The 23,902-nt window shown below is 38.4% G+C and overlaps 1 protein-coding gene and 1 long non-coding RNA gene across 51 annotated transcripts in view; one reads left to right on the forward strand and one right to left on the reverse strand.

The window, feature by feature from the left end:
- Positions 1-23,902, forward strand: part of LOC127632132 (protein NLRC5-like) — a 377,053-nt gene that overhangs the window by 113,231 nt on the left and 239,920 nt on the right. The window lies entirely within an intron of this gene.
- The window catches only part of LOC127632157 (uncharacterized), a 15,878-nt gene continuing 11,166 nt past the window's right edge, over positions 19,191-23,902 (reverse strand). The window contains exon 4 of the long non-coding RNA XR_007969055.1: positions 19,191-20,835. This is a non-coding gene — a long non-coding RNA (uncharacterized LOC127632157). The remainder of the gene's footprint in view (positions 20,836-23,902) is intronic.

Genomic DNA, 23,902 nt, shown 5'->3' on the forward strand with positions numbered 1-23,902 from the left:
CCGATCATGGATTTAAGATGAATATCGGCCAATTTTGATCAGCGGCCGATTGATCGGGACATCTCTAGTTGGTAGTTTGACTTCCTGAAGAGTAAAAACATCATGACTTTGTGACACTTTGAAAACACTGGTGTGTTTGTTTGAGCACTCTGACATTTTAACTTCTGACTCAACCCATGTTGTGAGTTTGGGGCGTGGCTAACTGTTTGTATTATCAATAGCAGAAGGATTGCAAGTAGGGCTGTATCTAACGATTATTTTGATAATCGACTATTCAAACGATTAATTTAAGTCTGCTCCTGTTGTGTCAATGGTTTCTATTTACAACATATTTTTGCAGCGGTTGAGTATTCTAACCAATCACAGACATCTCCGTTGAGCAATGAAACGGCAATGGCCAATCAGAGCCGCTTAGATTAGTCCTCCGTCTGAATGCCCAGATGCTTGCTTTATTTTCCATCTCTGTTCGCGGTGGCACAGGAAAATTAATACTGAAGAAATATCACCTTGTAGCGCAGCCCAAGGGCAAAAATTTCATCAAAAAGTTGGGGGGGACAATAAACATAACAATTCTCAAGAGCAATTTTTGAAGGGGACACCAATAATACAGGCAAAATTGTACTTGCAAGGATACGTGTACACCGAGGAAAGCCTTACTACTATTACTAGTGTAGCATGGAGCTAAAACAGGCAATATGGTGTCTAAAATGTACATCACTTAATATCAACTTCTTGTTTATTAAACTTGTATAAAATCAAAATCACATTTGTTATCATGCTGATATCTGGAGAAAAACTGCACTCTTCATGATATTATATTAGATTAACTATATTAAATGATAAACCGACTAAATCACAGTGAAAGCGTTAAAATCTAAATGCGCACCCGGACTAGTCTAATCTACAAGACTAACGTTACATCACGTAGTGTATGCGTACACTCTATGGGTGTGTGTGTGTGAGTGGGGATATACTACTGTATTAAACAAGCTAGGTAAACGCATAGACTTTATTAAACAAGGGTAACGTTAAACGTTATAATTGCTAACATAGCAGACTGCATCAGTGACAAAAGTACATTGGTACACAAGTACACAATCATATATTTGTTTTTTGACATGATTTATTAATGACTCCGCATCATCTATATTAAAGAGAAAATAATCACTTCATCCGATGTTTAAAGTGAATAAAATAACATTGACTTACTGGAGTTCCACAACTACTCAAAAATGTTGTTCTTCTCTCCCGCCACCAGAATGTGTGTGTGTCGGTGGTGAGGTAAAAGGGGCGGAGGCAGTGGACCAAAGCACTGTGAGGCAAGGGAGAAGGGACTCAAAATGTTTAAACGTTTTTTTTGTTGTTGGCCCGTTTGCATTTGTATTATTTTATTTCTTAAACAATTATTTTAAGAATATATCATTATATTATTTACAATACACATATTTTAATGATATTTTAGGGGGACAACCCTCAGATAAGGTGGATAACATATCCACCAATGAGGCCGAATCAATACACACACACACACACACACACACACAAACAGGACATTGTATGGGACTCCAACAGTCAATTCATCTGCTTTTCATACACCTTTTAGTATTTATCTTTTTCTTTCTTTTTGTTTGTCTTTTGTACATTTGTATATAAATATTTCTGGATTCACTTTGATGTTTTTTTCTAGATGTAAATACACTTGGGGTTTAAATATATTTGTTGTCTTCCTAGCCTTCTTCTTTTTGATAAACTTCCCATCACCATTCAAACATAGGGTCAAGACCGTAATATTTTTGTGTAGCATCACCTTTCAGTAAGGCTGAGCGTTACAACCTGACACTCGAAAATAAGCTGTAGAACAAGAGCGAAAAGCACTTTGTAATTATTTAGGATTCATTGCATGTTGCACCGCTCGCTTTGAACGTTAATGTTAAATACACTGCAATTGAGGAACACGACAAAACTAAAACGCTCCCGTTCTAATCAAGCCACAGACGTGGTGTAAATAATTGATTTATTATGCTGATTAGACAGATTTGTTTTTAATGAGATCATTCGTGAGAGTGCAGAACATTGTGCGGAGCGTCATTGAGCTCGCGCAGAAAAGCAGATCTCAAACAGTGTCAACCTGCAGTGAGTGACCGCAGTCATTGTAATGAGAGAGTTTGTCGTGTTGCTCGAACAGTTTTGTTTTGTCATGGTAATAAGTAGGCCAATGTGAATTTGATTTGTAAAAATAGCAATAAAGTAATTTGGCTGAACTGTTCTAAGATCGTTCCCAATTTGTCTACCTGGGTTCTAACAGATCTCTGACTGTGCCTCTATGTCAGGGTGTCCCTCAGGGGTCAGTTTTGGGTCCTGTTTTATTTAGTGTTTATATGCTGCCTCTTGGGCAGATCATTCGGAAGTATGGCCTGAGCTTTCACTGTTACGCGGATGACACCCAGATTTATATCAGCTCTCAGCCTGATCTTAATTCTTCCTCTTCAAAACTTTCTGACTGTTTGTTGGAAATTAAAGCGTGGATGAAACTCAAGTTTGTAAAACTAAACTGCTCCAAAACTGAAATCTTATTAATTGGTACTCCAATTAATGTCAATAAATGTAAGGATTTTAAAATTTCAGTAGACCACTAACTTTTCATTCACAGCTAACTTTTCATTCACATTTTAAAAACATAACAAAGGTTGCTTTTTCTATCTGAGGAACATTGCACGTATTAGACCATTTCTCTCTAGGCCTGATGCAGAGAGGCTTATCCATGCCTTCATTACATCAAGGCTTGATTATTGTAACTCTCTTTTTGCGAGTTTACCAGCAAATTCTATTAGGACGTTGCAATGTATACAGAACTCTGCCGCACGTGTTTTGACTCATACATCCTCACGCCATCACATTACACCCATGCTCCAGCAACTGCATTGGCTTCCAGTTCAGCCACGTATTGACTGTAAAATTCTGATTTTAACCTATAAAGCAGTACATGGGTTGGCTCCAGATTACATCTGTGATTTGGTTACTCCATCCATTCCCGCTCGCTCTCTCCGCTCTGCTGGCTCTCTCTCTGTGTCAGCCTCGTTGTAAATTAAAAACCATGGGGGGGAAGGGCCTTTTCCTATAACGTGCCTAAGTTATGGAACACACTACCCTCATCTATTAGGGATGCTGCTTCTGTGGATTGTTTTAAGAAACTTCTTAAAACACATCTTTTTAGTCAAGTTTTCAATTTATAATTGTATAATTTTTTTTTTAAATGTATTTTTTCTTTTTTGATACTTCTATATATATTTTTATTCACATGTTTGATTATTTTGTTCTGTACATTCTGTAGCGCTTTGAGTCTGAGAAAGGCGCATTACAAATAACATTTATTATTATTAAGTGTGCCAAAATAGCATATTTAAGGAATCGTTGTCATTGTTATCGCGTCTGCTCTAATAAGACCCATTTGTCACGCAGCTGGTGTTGGTAGATTTAACATTTTCACAAATCACACAAACTCCAAAAGCAAATTATTGTTTTAATTTCCAAAGTGCAACCACTGAGGCCAAAAATGATCTAATGATGATCTTACATGAACAAGATCAAGATCAAAATCTAACGGGATTAATGGGCACCTTCTCGCCACCAAAGGTCTCACTGAACAGACTAACTTGATTTTAAATCGTCTGAATATTGAATATGCCATATTATATTATTTACTGTACATGAACTAATAATTTAAGCAGTTATTTAGCAATAATTTAATTTATTCTATACCTTAGATATCCATTTATATCATTTTTATTTGGCCTAACATTAACAAACATTATTACAATATTTAATGCTTAAAAGATGCTGAAAAGAAACTGGAGCGCAGCTCATATCCACCATTGAAATCTGCTACTCTGAAGAACCACACGGTTGCTTACTTTGTGACGTCACGGTAATTTTAGATTTTAATAAACAGTTCACGTCACGACGCAGTGTGATCATTGAAGTCATTTAAGTCATGTCTGAAATCTCATCTCTTTACACTGGCCTATTGAGTCTGACAAATGTAGGACACAGTTTTGGAGTGTTTGTATTTTAGATTACTGGTGTTTGTGTATGTAGTAATTCTGAAATGTTATGTTTTAAATTTTATTGCTGTGAATCACTTTGGTCAACTGTTGTTTTGAATGCGATATAAATAAAGCTGAGCTGAGATTAAAGTGCAGATTCTGTGATTTTAATTATATAAATTATATAGTTTACATGTGCTGCATGGTTCACAGTAGATTAATTCTCTGCTGTGTCATCTCGTACAACGTGAATGATTCTCAATATCTGTGCAGTTTCTTGTGGATGAGCAGTCAGATTTATTTAAATTATGCAGCACATCCACACTAATATTGTAGCCTTAAGCAGTTTAATAAATCATACTAGGGCCTGTCACGATTTTAATTTGATTAATTGTCCATTTCAGTGTACAAGGAGTAACAGAGCACACATTCAAAATAAGCCTGTGAGCATTTTAAAGCTGTTGTGTGTCAGTCAGACTGTGCACTGCTACCGGATAGAGTCGGTGTTCGGTAATATCGGTACTGCAGAAACACTGGTATCATTACATCTTTTTTATTTTAGTATAGATTTGGTACCGAAGTACCGGTACATTAGACAATATTATACCAGTACATTTATGTTGTTTTCACACTTTGCTTGTTTGGAGCATTTGTTTCAGAATCTGGTGTTTTCTTCCTTAGCACAGTTCGTTTAGGCATATATGAACACACCAGTCACACTCAGTTGTGACCAAACCATAACAAATACTTTGACTTTCTTGTGCATAAAACAAACTAAAATATTTTGATAGAGATGTGAATATATCAATACAATGCAACTCAAGGGGGTTTAACACTTTCAAGCTCAAAAAGGGACATAAAAGCAGCATAAAGCTGATCCATATGACTCCAGTGGTTTAATTCATGTCTTCTGAAGAAATATGATCGACTTTCCTTTTTCACTGTACATCTTTCCATTGCAGTCTCTGGGCATGATCATGATTTAATGCTCAGTTGCACTTATGTGTGGTTTATGTATGCGCAGAGGGTTATAAATTGTAATCGAGCTTTAAGTGTAATGATGACTTTATTTTCTTTTTGGAGATATAAAGTGTTGGACCACATTGACCTGCATTGAATTGAAATATTAACATCTCATAAAGTCATACAAGTTTGAGATTACGTAAGCATGAATAAATGATGAGAGGATTATAATTTTTTTGGGTGAACTATTTAAGACAGTATCACACTAGTGACTCCAAAAAACTATCGATTATTATTGATTTGATCAGTTATTTGTTACAGCACTAGCTTGATCATACATGTCAAAGGAAAACACACTTTGTTCCTTTATGTTCTCAATAACGTCAGTGTTTAAAAGAAAGCTTCGTGAGGCCTGTTTGTGAATTTAAGTCTTGAAATGTGACTTAAGTCCATGTTGCTAAATAAATTCTCCATATATGTATCTTGACTGTTGCTGTGTGTGTTTGTAGATTATCTGGCTGTATGGTGACAGAGGTCGGCTGTTGTTATGTTGCTTCAGCTCTGATTTCAAACCCTTCACACCTTAAAGAGCTGGATATGAGCTACAATCACCAAGGAGAATCAGGAGTCAAACTGCTCACTGAGAGACTCAATGATCCACAATGCACACTGGACAAACTCAAGTATGTTGAGCACTACAAATCTGTGTGTGTGTGTGTGTGTGTGTGTGTGTGTAATTTATTTTGGATTATACACAGGTCTGTTGAATGTTTGATTCTGACTGGTTGACTACAATTCTAAAGTGTACAATTATGTTTAAATAAACGCACGGTTTTGAAGTAGTTCCAGGTCTTGATTGCATTATGGTTTAAATGACAAATTAAATTACACCAAATTATTTTGGTAAATCTGCAAAATAACCAGATACAATAAATCCAGTGGCTGAATATTGTAGATTGGATGAGATGAATTGCAAACAATTTCTATATTATCCTAAATTAATTTTAATATCTGTGGAAAGCACTCTTGCTCTCGTATATTCTTACACACATACATATGCACACATAGACACTCTTGATGAACACACAGAACCTTTATGTCAACGCACCCTCGACTCAATTAAACAGTTCAGCAACTAAAAAGCTCCATTCAAGAATGGCGACAGTACCACCCTGCTACTGAGAAGTGTAGACTAACATCTTGGTGATTTGAAGTGACATTACTGCAGATGAGAGCCACAGCAAACATTTACATTACATTTGTGCATTTGTCTGATGCTTTTTTCCAAAGACAGGTAATCACACACACACACGAGCACTCTCTCTCTCTTTCTCTTAAATACACACAATAACTTGTTACTCCAATAAGAAGTTGAAGTTTAATAAATACATAAAAGTGCCGCAAGAACATCGCTATTAATCCATAATATTTAATGTTATTTATGGTAGTCAAATAAAGGAAAGCCTCCATTGCCATCAATTACAGCAGGGATGCTCACACTTGTATGGAATGAGATTGTAACAGTTCAAGGATGGGCAAGGAGGAGGCGGGAACTGGCTGAACAGCCAACATAACTTTTAATGTCAAACTTAAAATAAATATAAACATACACATACATATGCCTCGAGGCCACGTGTCTCTCTCTCTCTCTCAAACTGATGCCAACAGCTCCCATTTATCTCACTCTCCCACTCATCCGCTGATTCAGCACTGGCCATGGACCATCATGCCCTCCTCCTCGTTACACTCTTCCTCTGCCCAATTCAGGCTGGGGCACCTACCGGAGTGTGTGTCAGTGAGTGAGTGTGTGTGCGCGTGTGTGTGTATGAGTGAGTGAGTGTGCGTGTGTGTGTGTGTGTGACTGCGTGTATGAGTGAGTGCGTGTGTGTGTGACTGCGTGTATGAGTGAGTACGTGTGTGTGTGTGACTGCGTGTATGAGTGAGTGCGCGTGTGTGTGTGACTGCGTGTATGAGTGAGTGCACGTGTGTGTGTGACTGCATGTATGAGTGAGTGTGCGTGTGTGTGTGTCAGTGCGTGTATGAGTGAGTGTGCGTGTGTGTGTGTGTGACTGCGTGTATGAGTGAGTGAGTGTGCGTGTGTGTGTGTGAGTGCATCTATGAGTGAGTAAGTGTGTGTGTGTGTGTGTGTAGCGTGAGTATGTGTGTGTCTGATGTGTGTTTTTATGCAGACTGTATATTTATTTATTAAACAGTCTTTTGTGATTCATAATTCATATTAAATACTTTATTGGAAATTTTCGGTTTCAATACAAATGAAACTCAATCAACAGCATTTGAGGCACAAATTAATTCTGACTCGTGCCTCCTTTTCTTTAAAACATTGTGTAAATTGAGGGAAGAGAGGCAGAATGGAAGTCAATGGGTAATTGTTTGATGTTTAAAGGCAGAAATGTGAAGCTTATAACTTTATAAATCACTTTTATTAAATTATTCATAACAATTATGTTTGAGTTTAGGAGTTAATGTCTCCTAAATCATGTATTTATTCTGGAGTGCTGATATTGTAAATGTAGATTATTGTAGGAGTCAGTGGGGATTTCTTTAAGACTGCAAGGGAAGCTCAGCTTCCCCTATAATGTCAAAAAAATAATGGTCAAATATGTACTATTGTGTAAACAATTTATTGACTAAAAATGCGTTAGAACACGTTCATCTCGAAGACGAGTTTGTTCAGAATCAGCTACATTACATATAGCAGGTCGGCTGACTCGATTTACTTCTCATACATTCCCGTAGCGTCAGTGCATTTCCCTGTTGAAGCCGAGCGTCCATTGACTTCAATGGGGCTGCTCTGAACAGTTTTTTCAGTGCTCCGAAAATAGACGGTCATTGGATAAATGCTGCGATTATGTCCCGCCCACGGACGCTCAGCGTCTCTGGGGGTGAATGAGGAGTGGGCTGGCCCGGACTCCGGGCTTCAGCGTGATGATTGGAGGATCTGTCGAAAGACTGCATCTCCTTTTGATTGACAGCGAATCTGTACTATAAGAAGTCACTGAAGCTATTTCAGCTCAGTCCCATCATGGATTTCTCAAGTGTAGTCGAAAGACAAACTGCTGCAACCTATTTCTTTATATTTGTTTGGCGAAATTGCTAGTCAATTTGCATAATACATTCACACAATTATACACCACATTCCTTGTTTCAGTTTTACCAAGTTTAATATATTTTGTTTTAGAGCGTTCGTTTGTTCGTTCATTCATTCATTCATACAGTAGGCTAGGCTAGCGTCGTACGGGTGAAACTGCGCACGATGGCAGACGGTGCTAATATTGTCGACCTGATTTTGGCGAAGCCATTTGAAAGTCTTCCTTACGAGGAAAAAATTAGAATTAAACAGCAGGGCAGATCAACACCTAAGATTGATTTAGTGCAAAAAATAGGGTAAATAAGTTTATAATGTAGGCCGAAAATGAGCTTCCTCTCTTTGAAAGACCAGCAGCCGCCACTGGTAGGAGTGCACATTTTATATCCCTTATTTGTTTGAATGAGCAGCTGGAAGCAGTGAAGCACAAACATTTCAAAATAAAAGTCCCGCTGTATTTCAAAGTTGAAGTGTCTTCAAAGTTCAACACTATAAATCAAATCCCCCATAAAGTGCATCTGGAATTGAATGAAATTTGGGCTCTTGTAGCCTCTGTCTGGCCCTCCCCATCACAGGACGACTAAAAACATTTAATATAGACGAGCAATTTTACAAATCTATGAACACATTATTGAATCAATCCAATAACAGTCCACCTCTAATGTAATTATTTCTATAATGTAATGAATAAATGAGTTTTAGTGTGATATTTCTGTGGAAAACATGTCTGGAGTGTTTGAAACTTGAATATATGGACTCTGTTTTACTGATCAGCATTATTAAGGTCATGTTGAATGTGCTCCTGTCTGTTTAAGAGTCTGTGATTCAGGATTGATTTTCACATTGTGTGGGTTTGTTTTGGGATTCAGTATCAATTTGATTTTTCAGCTCTTAAAAAGTCTTCAATGAGATTTTAAATCCCTGTAAGTGTCTCACTGGAACACAGAAAATGAGGGACGAGTGGAAATGTATTTTTGTGTTTATCAACATTATGACACAAATGCTGTGGATTGAGTTTGTATTGAACCCGGAATATTCCTTTAATGGGGCTTTTCTGTCATGTTTGTACTGGACGGTAGCGACCATGACTAACACGTGGTTTTGGATTTGGATCAGACTCATCGGACTGATTCCTGATCCAGGTAAAAATGTCAATATTGGAGCTGAAACTGTTCCAGATATCTGATTGGTGCATCTCTAGATAAAACCCTGAAAGATGTCTTAAACTGTTGTAACCATGATATAATCAGAGTAATCGACTCCGTCCCGTTGAATTATTGAACATGAATCACACTCGAGGTGTAACGGACACTCACTAATTTAACGGTCCATCATCAATTATTCCTCACAGAAAATAAATGTGTCATCAATGTGACGTCATGATTGTGTTTGTGTGTTTGTGTTTTATAGTGTGAATCACGGAGCAGAGATCAATATGACACCTGGACTACATAAATGTATGAACACACACACACACACACACACTCCCCCTCTCTCTCACACACACACACGCACACTTACATACACACACACTCTCACACACATGTTGTTATTATTATTATATCCTTTATTTAAGCAGGAAGGTCCCATTGAGATAATAAAATCTCTTCTTCCTGGTCAAGACGGCAGCACATATAGTTTCACAATAAAGTTTAAAAGATAAATACTCCAAATATACAAAGAAAACTAAATATACACAATCAGATCAATAAAAGCTTTTTACCAAATTCAGAACGCACCCTTGGGACTGTCAGCTGAATTTGAGTTGAAGATCTTGTGTAAGAGCTATTTGTACAATAGGTTAAAAGATTAGAAACATAAGGGGTAATTTACCTAAAAGTGCCAATAAATACAAACATGCAATTTTCTCCTGTGATATCAGGATGACCAAACTAACGATTCATACAAAATACAATGATGAGTACGTGACTCTGCACCACAAACGCGTGATAAACAGAGTCCAGTTTCTTCAGTAAGGATGCAGCTGAATGCATGTATAATAGATCACCATAGTCCATTACAGATAGAAAAGTACTCTCTAATATTTCTTTCAGCATTTTTGATCAATAAAGAATCCCAATTTTGGCCTTTTTCAACAAGTTATCAATATGTACATCGAAAGCTAATCTTTCATCAAGCCATATACCTCAATATTTATAAGAACTCTTTCTATGGATGTACCTTCTAAAGTCGAGATCGGCAGATCCGCTATTTTAGAGCGAACACGACTAAAAATCATGATATTTGGTCTTTTTTAATTTAAAACCAGTTTCAAATGTAATGATGAATGCTGCATTATTTGAAACGCACTCTGCAATCGCTGCAAGGCTTGATTTAAGGAGGGAGCAGCTGTATAGATAATTATATCATCAGCATATAAATGAGTTTTAGCTAGATTTATTAAGACCAAGATCATTAATACAAATGCAGAATAAAAGGGGCCCTAAAACAGACCCTTGTGGAACACCATTGTTAACTTTAAGAATAGATGAGCTATAATTCTCAAATGAGACACATTGGGTTCCTTCAGAAAGTTGTTTTCAAACCAGTTTAGAGCGACTAAGACCTTTATGATGATAAATGATGATCTCCAGAATCAAATGCTTTTGAAAGATCAATAAATAATGCAGCACAAGACTGTTCTAAGGAATGAATAATATCATTTGTGACTAACATAGCTGCTGTAATAGTACTATGGGCTGATCTAAAGCCTGACTGATAGTCATTAAGTGTATCATTAGAAGAATTGTTTTAATTGATCATTTACCAAAGATTCAAATACTTTATCTAAGACGGGCAGTTTGGAGAGAGGACGATCATTATTTGGATCAGAAGGATCTCCACCTTTAATAAAGGACAACCATTGCCGATTTCCACATTCTAGGTATAGCGTTAGAAGTTCAACTTTAAATATAGAGGCAACAGACTCTTCTTAAAAAATCCGGCTCAATCTTTCAATCCCAGCTGATGTTTTACTGTCTAATCTCGTTAAAATGTCACAAACTTGTGTTGGTGGTAATAGGAGAAAAAGTGAAGAACTGCAAAGGACAATGTTGGATGGGCTCAGGAGTTCCCGTCGGAACATCTCAAATACTAGAATCAAAAATCATTATTAAAAGTATCTGCAATATTTGCTCGGCCTTTAATTACATTTTAATTCACATTTAGAAAATCAGGAAATCTAGTTGACAAACTTCGACACGAAGTAGATTGAACTATTGTCCAAAACTTTGTGGGATTATTTGGATTTTCATTTATCATTGAAAGATAATAATCACATTTTGCACTTTTGATTCATTTTGTACATTTCTTGCGTAATGCTCTATAAGAGATCCAATGGAAGAATCATTTGTTTTCTTTAGTCCTTTGTGTAATAAATGTAGAAACAGATTCATTAAATCAAGGATTATCTTCACCACTAATCCTAAATCATCTAAAAGGAGCATGTTTTTCACACATGGCCAGGAAAGTGGATTTAAAATAATCTCAGGCCAAATTTACATCTGCCATAAATGTTACAACACTCGAATCACTGTTATAAATATCATGTAGAAAAGTTCCTTAAAATCTTTAATAAACCTTTTACAAATAAAACACTGTAAACAATTTCACACACCAACAGTTGTGCAGTGATCACTACACACACACACACACTCTCAGTGATCACTAACATCATTACACACACACACACACTCTCAGTGATCACTAACATCATTAACACACACACATCTCAGTGATCACTAACATCATTAACACACACACACACTCTCAGTGATCACTAACATCATTAACACACACACACACACACACTCTCAGTGATCACTAACATCATTAACACACACACACACACACTCTCAGTGATCACTAACATCATTAACACACACACACACACTCTCAGTGATCACTAACATCATTAACACACACACTCTCAGTGATCACTAACATCATTAACACACACACACACACTCTCAGTGATCACTAACATCATTAACACACACACACACACTCTCAGTGATCACTAACATCATTAACACACACACACACTCAGTGATCACTAACATCATTACACACACACACTCTCAGTGATCACTAACATCATTACACACACACACACACTCTCAGTGATCACTAACATCATTAACACACACACACACACTCAGTGATCACTAACATCATTAACACACACACACACACTCTCAGTGATCACTAACATCATTAACACACACACACTCTCAGTGATCACTAACATCATTAACACACACACACACACTCTCAGTGATCACTAACATCATTACACACACACACACACTCACTCAGTGATCACTAACATCATTAACACACACACACACTCTCAGTGATCACTAACATCATTAACACACACACACACACACACACACTCTCAGTGATCACTAACATCATTAACACACACACTCTCAGTGATCACTAACATCATTAACACACACACACACTCTCAGTGATCACTAACATCATTAACACACACACACACTCTCAGTGATCACTAACATCATTAACACACACACACTCTCAGTGATCACTAACATCATTAACACACACACACACTCTCAGTGATCACTAACATCATTAACACACACACACACTCTCAGTGATCACTAACATCATTAACACACACACACACACACTCTCAGTGATCACTAACATCATTAACACACACACACTCTCAGTGATCACTAACATCATTAACACACACACACACACACTCTCAGTGATCACTAACATCATTAACACACACACACACACACTCTCAGTGATCACTAACATCATTAACACACACACACACACTCTCAGTGATCACTAACATCATTAACACACACACACACTCTCAGTGATCACTAACATCATTACACACACACACACACACTCTCAGTGATCACTAACATCATTAACACACACACACACTCTCAGTGATCACTAACATCATTAACACACACACACACTCTCAGTGATCACTAACATCATTAACACACACACACACACACTCTCAGTGATCACTAACATCATTAACACACACACACTCTCAGTGATCACTAACATCATTAACACACACACCACACCTCTCAGTGATCACTAACATCATTAACACACACACACACACACACTCTCAGTGATCACTAACATCATTAACACACACACTCTCAGTGATCACTAACATCATTACACACACACACTCTCAGTGATCACTAACATCATTAACACACACACACACCTCAGTGATCACTAACATCATTAACACACACACTCTCAGTGATCACTAACATCATTAACACACACACACACACTCTCAGTGATCACTAACATCATTAACACACACACACACTCAGTGATCACTAACATCATTAACACACACACACACACTCTCAGTGATCACTAACATCATTAACACACACACACACACACACACTCTCAGTGATCACTAACATCATTAACAACACACACACACACTCTCAGTGATCACTAACATCATTAACACACACACACACACTCTCAGTGATCACTAACATCATTAACACACACACACACTCTCAGTGATCACTAACATCATTAACACACACACACACTCTCAGTGATCACTAACATCATTAACACACACACACACACACTCTCAGTGATCACTAACATCATTAACACACACACACACACTCTCAGTGATCACTAACATCATTAACGCACACACACACACTCTCAGTGATCACTAACATCATTAACACACACACACACACTCTCAGTGATCACTAACATCATTAACACACACACACACACTCTCAGTGATCACTAACATAATTTAACACACACACACACACACACTCTCAGTGATCACTAACATCATTAACACACACACACTCTCAGTGATCACTAACATCATTAACACACACACACTCTCAGTGATCACTAACATCATTAACACACACACACACTCAGTGATCACTAACATCATTAACACACACACACACTCTCAGTGATCACTAACATCATTAACACACACACACACACACTCTCAGTGATCACTAACATCATTAACACACACACACACTCAGTGATCACTAACATCATTAACACACACACACACACTCAGTGATCACTAACATCATTAACACACACACTCCTCAGTGATCACTAACATCATTAACACACACACACACCTCAGTGATCACTAACATCATTAACACACACACACACTCTCAGTGATCACTAACATCATTCACACACACACACACACTCTCAGTGATCACTAACATCGTTAACACACACACACACTCAGTGATCACTAACATCATTAACACACACACTCTCAGTGATCACTAACATCATTAACACACACACACACATCTCAGTGATCACTAACATCATTAACACACACACACACACTCAGTGATCACTAACATCATTACACACACACACACACTCAGTGATCACTAACATCATTAACACACACACACACTCAGTGATCACTAACATCATTAACACACACACACACACTCTCAGTGATCACTAACATCATTAACACACACACACACCTCAGTGATCACTAACATCATTAACACACACACCCTCAGTGATCACTAACATCATTAACACACACACACACTCTCAGTGATCACTAACATCATTAACACACACACACACCTCAGTGATCACTAACATCATTAACACACACACACACTCAGTGATCACTAACATCATTAACACACACACACTCTCAGTGATCACTAACATCATTAACACACACACACACACACCTCAGTGATCACTAGCATCATTAACACACACACACACACACTCTCAGTGATCACTAACATCATTAACACACACACACACCTCCAGTGATCACTAACATCATTAACACACACACACTCTCAGTGATCACTAACATCATTAACACACACACACACTCTCAGTGATCACTAACATCATTAACACACACACACACTCTCAGTGATCACTAACATCATTAACACACACACACGCTCTCAGTGATCACTAACATCATTAACACACACACACTCTCAGTGATCACTAACATCATTAACACACACACTCTCAGTGATCACTAACATCATTAACACACACACTAGTGATCACTAACATCATTAACACACACACACACACTCCTCAGTGATCACTAACATCATTAACACAACACACACACACCTCAGTGATCACTAACATCATTAACACACACACACACTCTCAGTGATCACTAACATCATTAACACACACCACATCTCAGTGATCACTAACATCATACACACACACACACACTCCCAGTGATCACTAACATCATTAACAAACACACACACACTCTCAGTGATCACTAACATCATTAACACACACACACACATCACCAGTGATCACTAACATCACTAACACACACACACTCTCAGTGATCACTAACATCATTAACACACACACACACACTCAGTGATCACTAACATCATTAACACACACACACACACTCTCAGTGATCACTAACATCATTAACACACACACACACTCAGTGATCACTAACATCATATACACACACACACACACACTCTCAGTGATCACTAACATCATTAACACACACACACTCTCAGTGATCACTAACATCATTAACACACACACCACCTCTCAGTGATCACTAACATCATTAACACACACACACTCTCAGTGATCACTAACATCATTGACACACACACACACATCTCAGTGATCACTAACATCATTAACACACACACACTCAGTGATCACTAACATCATTAACACACACACACACACACTCTCAGTGATCACTAACATCATTAACACACACACACACAGTGATCACTAGCGATCATTAACACTACACACACACACACACTCTCAGTGATCACCTAACATCATTAACACACACACATCTCAGTGATCACTACATTAACACACACACACACACACACTCTCAGTGATCACTAACATCATTACACACACACACACACACACTCTCAGTGATCACTAACATCATTACACACACACACACACACTCTCAGTGATCACTAACATCATTAACACACTACACACCACCTGATCACTAACACACTACACACACACACACTCTCAGTGATCACTAACATCATTAACACACACACACACACCTCAGTGATCACTAACATCATACACACACACACTCTCAGTGATCACTAACATCGTCACACACACACACACACTCTCAGTGATCACTAACATCATTACACACACACACTCAGTGATCACTAACATCATTAACACACACACACACACTCTCAGTGATCACTAACATCATTAACACACACACTCTCAGTGATCACTAACATCATTAACACACACACACACACACTCTCAGTGATCACTAACATCATTAACACACACACACTCAGTGATCACTAACATCATATACACACACACACACACACTCTCAGTGATCACTAACATCATTAACACACACACTCTCAGTGATCACTCAACATCATTAACACACACACACACTCAGTGATCACTAACATCATTAACACACACACACACACCTCAGTGATCACTAACATCATTACACACACATCCTAGTGATCACTAACATCATTAACACACACACACACTCTCAGTGATCACTAACATCATTAACACACACACACACTCTCAGTGATCACTAACATCATTAACACACACACACTCTCAGTGATCACTTCAACATCATTAACACACACACACACACTCAGTGATCACTAACATCATTACACACACACACACTCAGTGATCACTAACATACATTACACACACACACTCTCAGTGATCACTAACATCATTACACAACACACACACTCTCAGTGATCACTAACATCATTAACACACACACACACACTCTCAGTGATCACTAACATCATTAACACACACACATCTCAGTGATCACTAACATCATGCTAACACACACACTCTCAGTGATCACTAACATCATTACACACACACTCAGTGATCACTAACATCATTAACACAACACACACACACCTCAGTGATCACTAACATCATTAACACACACACACACACTCTCAGTGATCACTAACATCATTAACACACACACACACTACTCTCAGTGATCACTAACATCATTAACACTACACACACCTCAGTGATCACTAACATCATATAACACACACACACACACTCAGTGATCACTAACATCATTAACACACACACACACACTCTCAGTGATCACTAACATCATTAACACACACACACTTCAGTGATCACTAACATCATTAACACACACACACACATCTCAGTGATCACTAACATCATTACACACACACACACACACACTCCAGTGATCACTTAACATCATTAACACACACACACACAACTCCAGTGATCACTAACATCATTACACACACACACACACTCAGTGATCACTAACATCATTAACACACACACACATCTTCAGTGATCACTAACATCATTAACACACACACACACACTCTCAGTGATCACTAACATCATTAACACACACACACACACTCTCAGTGATCACTAACATCATTAACACACACATCATTGCTCTCAGTGATCACTAACAGTCATTAACACACACACACACACACTCTCAGTGATCACTAACATCATTAACACACACACACACTCCCAGTGATCACTAACATCATTAACACACACACACTCTCAGTGATCACTAACATCATTAACACACACACACACACACACCCTCAGTGATCACTAGCATCATTACCACACACACACTCAGTGATCACTAACATCATTAACAAACACACACACTCTCAGTGATCACTAACATCATTAACACACACACATCTCAGTGATCACTAACATCATTAACACAACAACACACTCTCAGTGATCACTAACATCATTACACACACACACACTCCAGTGATCACTAACATCATTACACACACACACACACTCCTCAGTGATCACTAACATCATTAACACACACACACACACACCCTCAGTGATCACTAACATCATTAACACTACACAGGCACACTCTCAGTGATCACTAACATCATTAACACACACACACATCATCAGTGATCACTAACATCATTAACACACACACACACACTCCAGTGATCACTAACATCATTAACCATCATCACACATCTCGGTGATCACTAACATCATTAACACACACACTCTCAGTGATCACTAACACTACATTACACACACACACACACACTCTCAGTGATCACTAACATACATTAACACACACACACACACACTCTCAGTGATCACTAACACTCATTAACACACACACACTCTCAGTGATCACTAGCATCATTAACACACACACACACACACTCCGGTGATCACTAACATCATTACACACACACACACACACCTCAGTGATCACTAACATCATTAACACACACACACACACCCTCAGTGATCACTAACATCATTACACACACACACACACATACACTCTCAGTGATCACTAACATCATTAACAACACACACACACACTCAGTGATCACTAACATCATTAACACACATACACTCTCAGTGATCACTACATCATTAACACACACACACACATCTCAGTGATCACTAACATCATTCACACACACACACACTCTCAGTGATCACTAACATCATTACACACACACACACACACTCTCAGTGACACTAACATCATTACACACACACTCTCGGTGATCACTAACATCATTACACACACACACTCTCAGTGATCACTAACATCATTAACACACACACACTCTCAGTGATCACTAACATCATTACACACACACACTCTCAGTGATCACTAACATCATTAACACACACACACCACCTCAGTGATCACTAACATCATTACACACACACACACTCTCAGTGATCACTAACATCATTAACACACACACACACTCTCAGTGATCACTAACATCATTAACACACACATCACAACATCATACACACACACACTCTCAGTGATCACTAACATCATTAACACACACACTCTCAGTGATCACTAACATCATTAACACACACTCCTCAGTGATCACTAACATCATTACACACACACACTCAGTGATCACTAACATCATTAACACACACACTCTCAGTGATCACTAACATCATTAACACACACACTCTCAGTGATCACTAACATCATTAACACACACACACACACTCTCAGTGATCACTAACATCATTAACACACACACACACTCAGTGATCACTAACATCATTAACACACACACACACACTCTCAGTGATCACTAACATCATTAACACACACACACACACACACACACACTCAGTGATCACTAACATCATTAACAAACACACACACACTCAGTGATCACTAACATCATTAACAAACACACACACACTCTCAGTGATCACTAACATCATTAACACACACACACTCAGTGATCACTAACATCATTAACACACACACACACTCTCAGTGATCACTAACATCATTAACACACACACACACACACTCAGTGATCACTAACATCATTAACACACACACACACACACTCAGTGATCACTAACATCATTAACACACACACACACACTCTCAGTGATCACTAACATCATTAACACACACACACTCTCAGTGATCACTAACATCATTAACACACACACTCTCAGTGATCACTAACATCATTAACACACACACTCTCAGTGATCACTAACATAATTAACACACACACACACACTCTCAGTGATCACTAACATCATTAACACACACACACACACTCAGTGATCACTAACATCATTAACACACACACACACACACTCTCAGTGATCACTAACATCATTAACACACACACACTCAGTGATCACTAACATCATTAACAAACACACACACACTCAGTGATCACTAACATCATTAACAAACACACACACACTCTCAGTGATCACTAACATCATTAACACACACACACTTAGTGATCACTAACATCATTAACACACACACACACTCTCAGTGATCACTAACATCATTAACACACACACACACACACTCAGTGATCACTAACATCATTAACACACACACACACACTCAGTGATCACTAACATCATTAACACACACACACTCTCAGTGATCACTAACATCATTAACACACACACACTCTCAGTGATCACTAACATCATTAACACACACACACACACTCTCAGTGATCACTAACATCATTAACACACACACACACTCTCAGTGATCACTAACATCATTAACACACACACACACACTCTCAGTGATCACTAACATCATTAACACACACACACACTCTCTCAGTGATCACTAACATCATTAACACACACACACTCTCAGTGATCACTAACATCATTAACACACACACACACCCTCAGTGATCACTAACGTCATTAACACAAACACACACACTCAGTGATCACTAACATCATTAACAAACACACACACACTCTCAGTGATCACTAACATCATTAACACACACACACACTCAGTGATCACTAACATCATTAACACACACACACACACTCTCAGTGATCACTAACATCATTAACACACACACACTCAGTGATCACTAACATCATTAACACACACACACTCAGTGATTACTAACATCATTAACACACACACACACACACACTCAGTGATCACTAACATCATTAACACACACACTCTCAGTGATCACTAACATCATTAACACACACACACTCTCAGTGATCACTAACCTCATTAACACACACACACACACTCTCAGTGATCACTAACATCATTAACACACACACTCTCAGTGATCACTAACATCATTAACACACACACTCTCAGTGATCACTAACATCATTAACACACACACACACACTCTCAGTGATCACTAACATCATTAACACACACACACACACACTCCCAGTGATCACTAACATCATTAACACACACACTCTCAGTGATCACTAGCATCATTAACACACACACACACTCTCAGTGATCACTAACATCATTAACACACACACACACCCTCAGTGATCACTAACATCATTAACACACACACACACACACACACTCAGTGATCACTAACATCATTAACAAACACACACACACTCTCAGTGATCACTAACATCATTAACACACGCACACACACACACACACTCTCAGTGATCACTAACATCATTAACACACACACACACACTCTCAGTGATCACTAACATCATTAACACACACACACACACACTCAGTGATCACTAACATCATTAACACACACACACACACACTCTCAGTGATCACTAACATCATTAACACACACACACTCTCAGTGATCACTAACATCATTAACACACACACACTCTCAGTGATCACTAACATCATTAACACACACACACTCTCAGTGATCACTAACATCATTAACACACACACACACACACACTCAGTGATCACTAACATCATTAACACACACACTCTCAGTGATCACTAACATCATTAACACACACACTCTCAGTGATCACTAACATCATTAACACACACACTCTCAGTGATCACTAACATCATTAACACACACACACACACACACACTCTCAGTGATCACTAACATCATTAACACACACACTCTCAGTGATCACTAACATCATTAACACACACACTCTCAGTGATCACTAACATCATTAACACACACACTCTCAGTGATCACTAACATCATTAACACACACACACTCTCAGTGATCACTAACATCATTAACACACACACACACTCTCAGTGATCACTAACATCATTAACACACACACACACACACACTCAGTGATCACTAACATCATTAACACACACACACACACTCTCAGTGATCACTAACATCATTAACACACACACACACTCTCAGTGATCACTAACATCATTAACACACACACACACACTCAGTGATCACTAACATCATTAACAAACACACACACACTCTCAGTGATCACTAACATCATTAACACACACACACTCAGTGATCACTAACATCATTAACACACACACTCTCAGTGATCACTAACATCATTAACACACACACACACACTCAGTGATCACTAACATCATTAACACACACACACACACTCAGTGATCACTAACATCATTAACACACACACACACACTCTCAGTGATCACTAACATCATTAACACACACACACTCTTCCAGTGATCACTAACATCATACTAACATCACACACACACACACACTCAGTGATCACTAACATCATTAACACACACACACACACACTCAGTGATCACTAACATCATTAACACACACACACACACTCTCAGTGATCACTAACATCATTAACACACACACTCTCAGTGATCACTAACATCATTAACACACACACACACTCTCAGTGATCACTAACATCATTAACACACACACACACACACACACACATACACTCAGTGATCACTAACATCATAAACACACACACACTCTCAGTGATCACTAACATCATTAACACACACACACACACACATACCACTCTCAGTGATCACTAACATCATTAACACACACACTCTCAGTGATCACTAACATCATTAACACACACACACTCTCAGTGATCACTAACATCATTAACACACACACACACACTCTCAGTGATCACTAACATCATTAACACACACACACACACTCTCAGTGATCACTAACATCATTAACACACACACACCTCTCAGTGATCACTAACATCATTAACACATACACACACACTCTCAGTGATCACTAACATCATTAACACACACACACACACTCTCAGTGATCACTAACATCATTAACACACACACACTCTCAGTGATCACTAACATCATTAACACACACACTCTCAGTGATCACTAACATCATTAACACACACACACTCTCAGTGATCACTAACATCATTAACACACACACTCCTCAGTGATCACTAACATCATTAACACACACACACTCAGTGATCACTAACATCATTCACACACACACACACTCTCAGTGATCACTAACATCATTAACACACACACACACTCAGTGATCACTAACATCATTAACAACACACACACTCTCTCAGTGATCACTAACATCATTAACACACACACACACTCTCAGTGATCACTCAACACTCCATATACACACACACACACACACCTCAGTGATCACTAACATCATTAACACACACACACACACTCAGTGATCACTAACATCATTAACACAACACACACACACTCTCAGTGATCACTAACATCATTAACACACACACACACCTCAGTGATCACTAACATCATTACACACACATCACACTCTCAGTGATCACTAACATCATTCAACACACACACACTCTCAGTGATCACTAACATCATTAACACACACACACTCTCAGTGATCACTAACATCATTAACACACACACACACACTCACCTGTGATCACTAACATCATTAACACACACACACACACCTCAGTGATCACTAACATCATTACACACACACACACTCTCAGTGATCACTAACATCATTAACACACACACACACCCTCAGTGATCACTAACATCATTAACACACACACTCCAGTGATCACTAACATCATTACACTGCACACACACACACACACTCTCAGTGATCACTAACATCATTACACACACACACACACACACTCAGTGATCACTAACATCATTAACTACACACACACACTCCCAGTGATCACTAACATCATTAACACACACACTCTCTAGTGATCACTAACATCATTACACACGCACACTCTCAGTGATCACTAACATCATTAACCACACACACACACCTCTCAGTGATCACT

The sequence above is a fragment of the Xyrauchen texanus genome, chromosome 38 (assembly GCF_025860055.1).
Source record: "Xyrauchen texanus isolate HMW12.3.18 chromosome 38, RBS_HiC_50CHRs, whole genome shotgun sequence".
Taxonomy (NCBI): Eukaryota; Metazoa; Chordata; class Actinopteri; order Cypriniformes; family Catostomidae; genus Xyrauchen; species Xyrauchen texanus.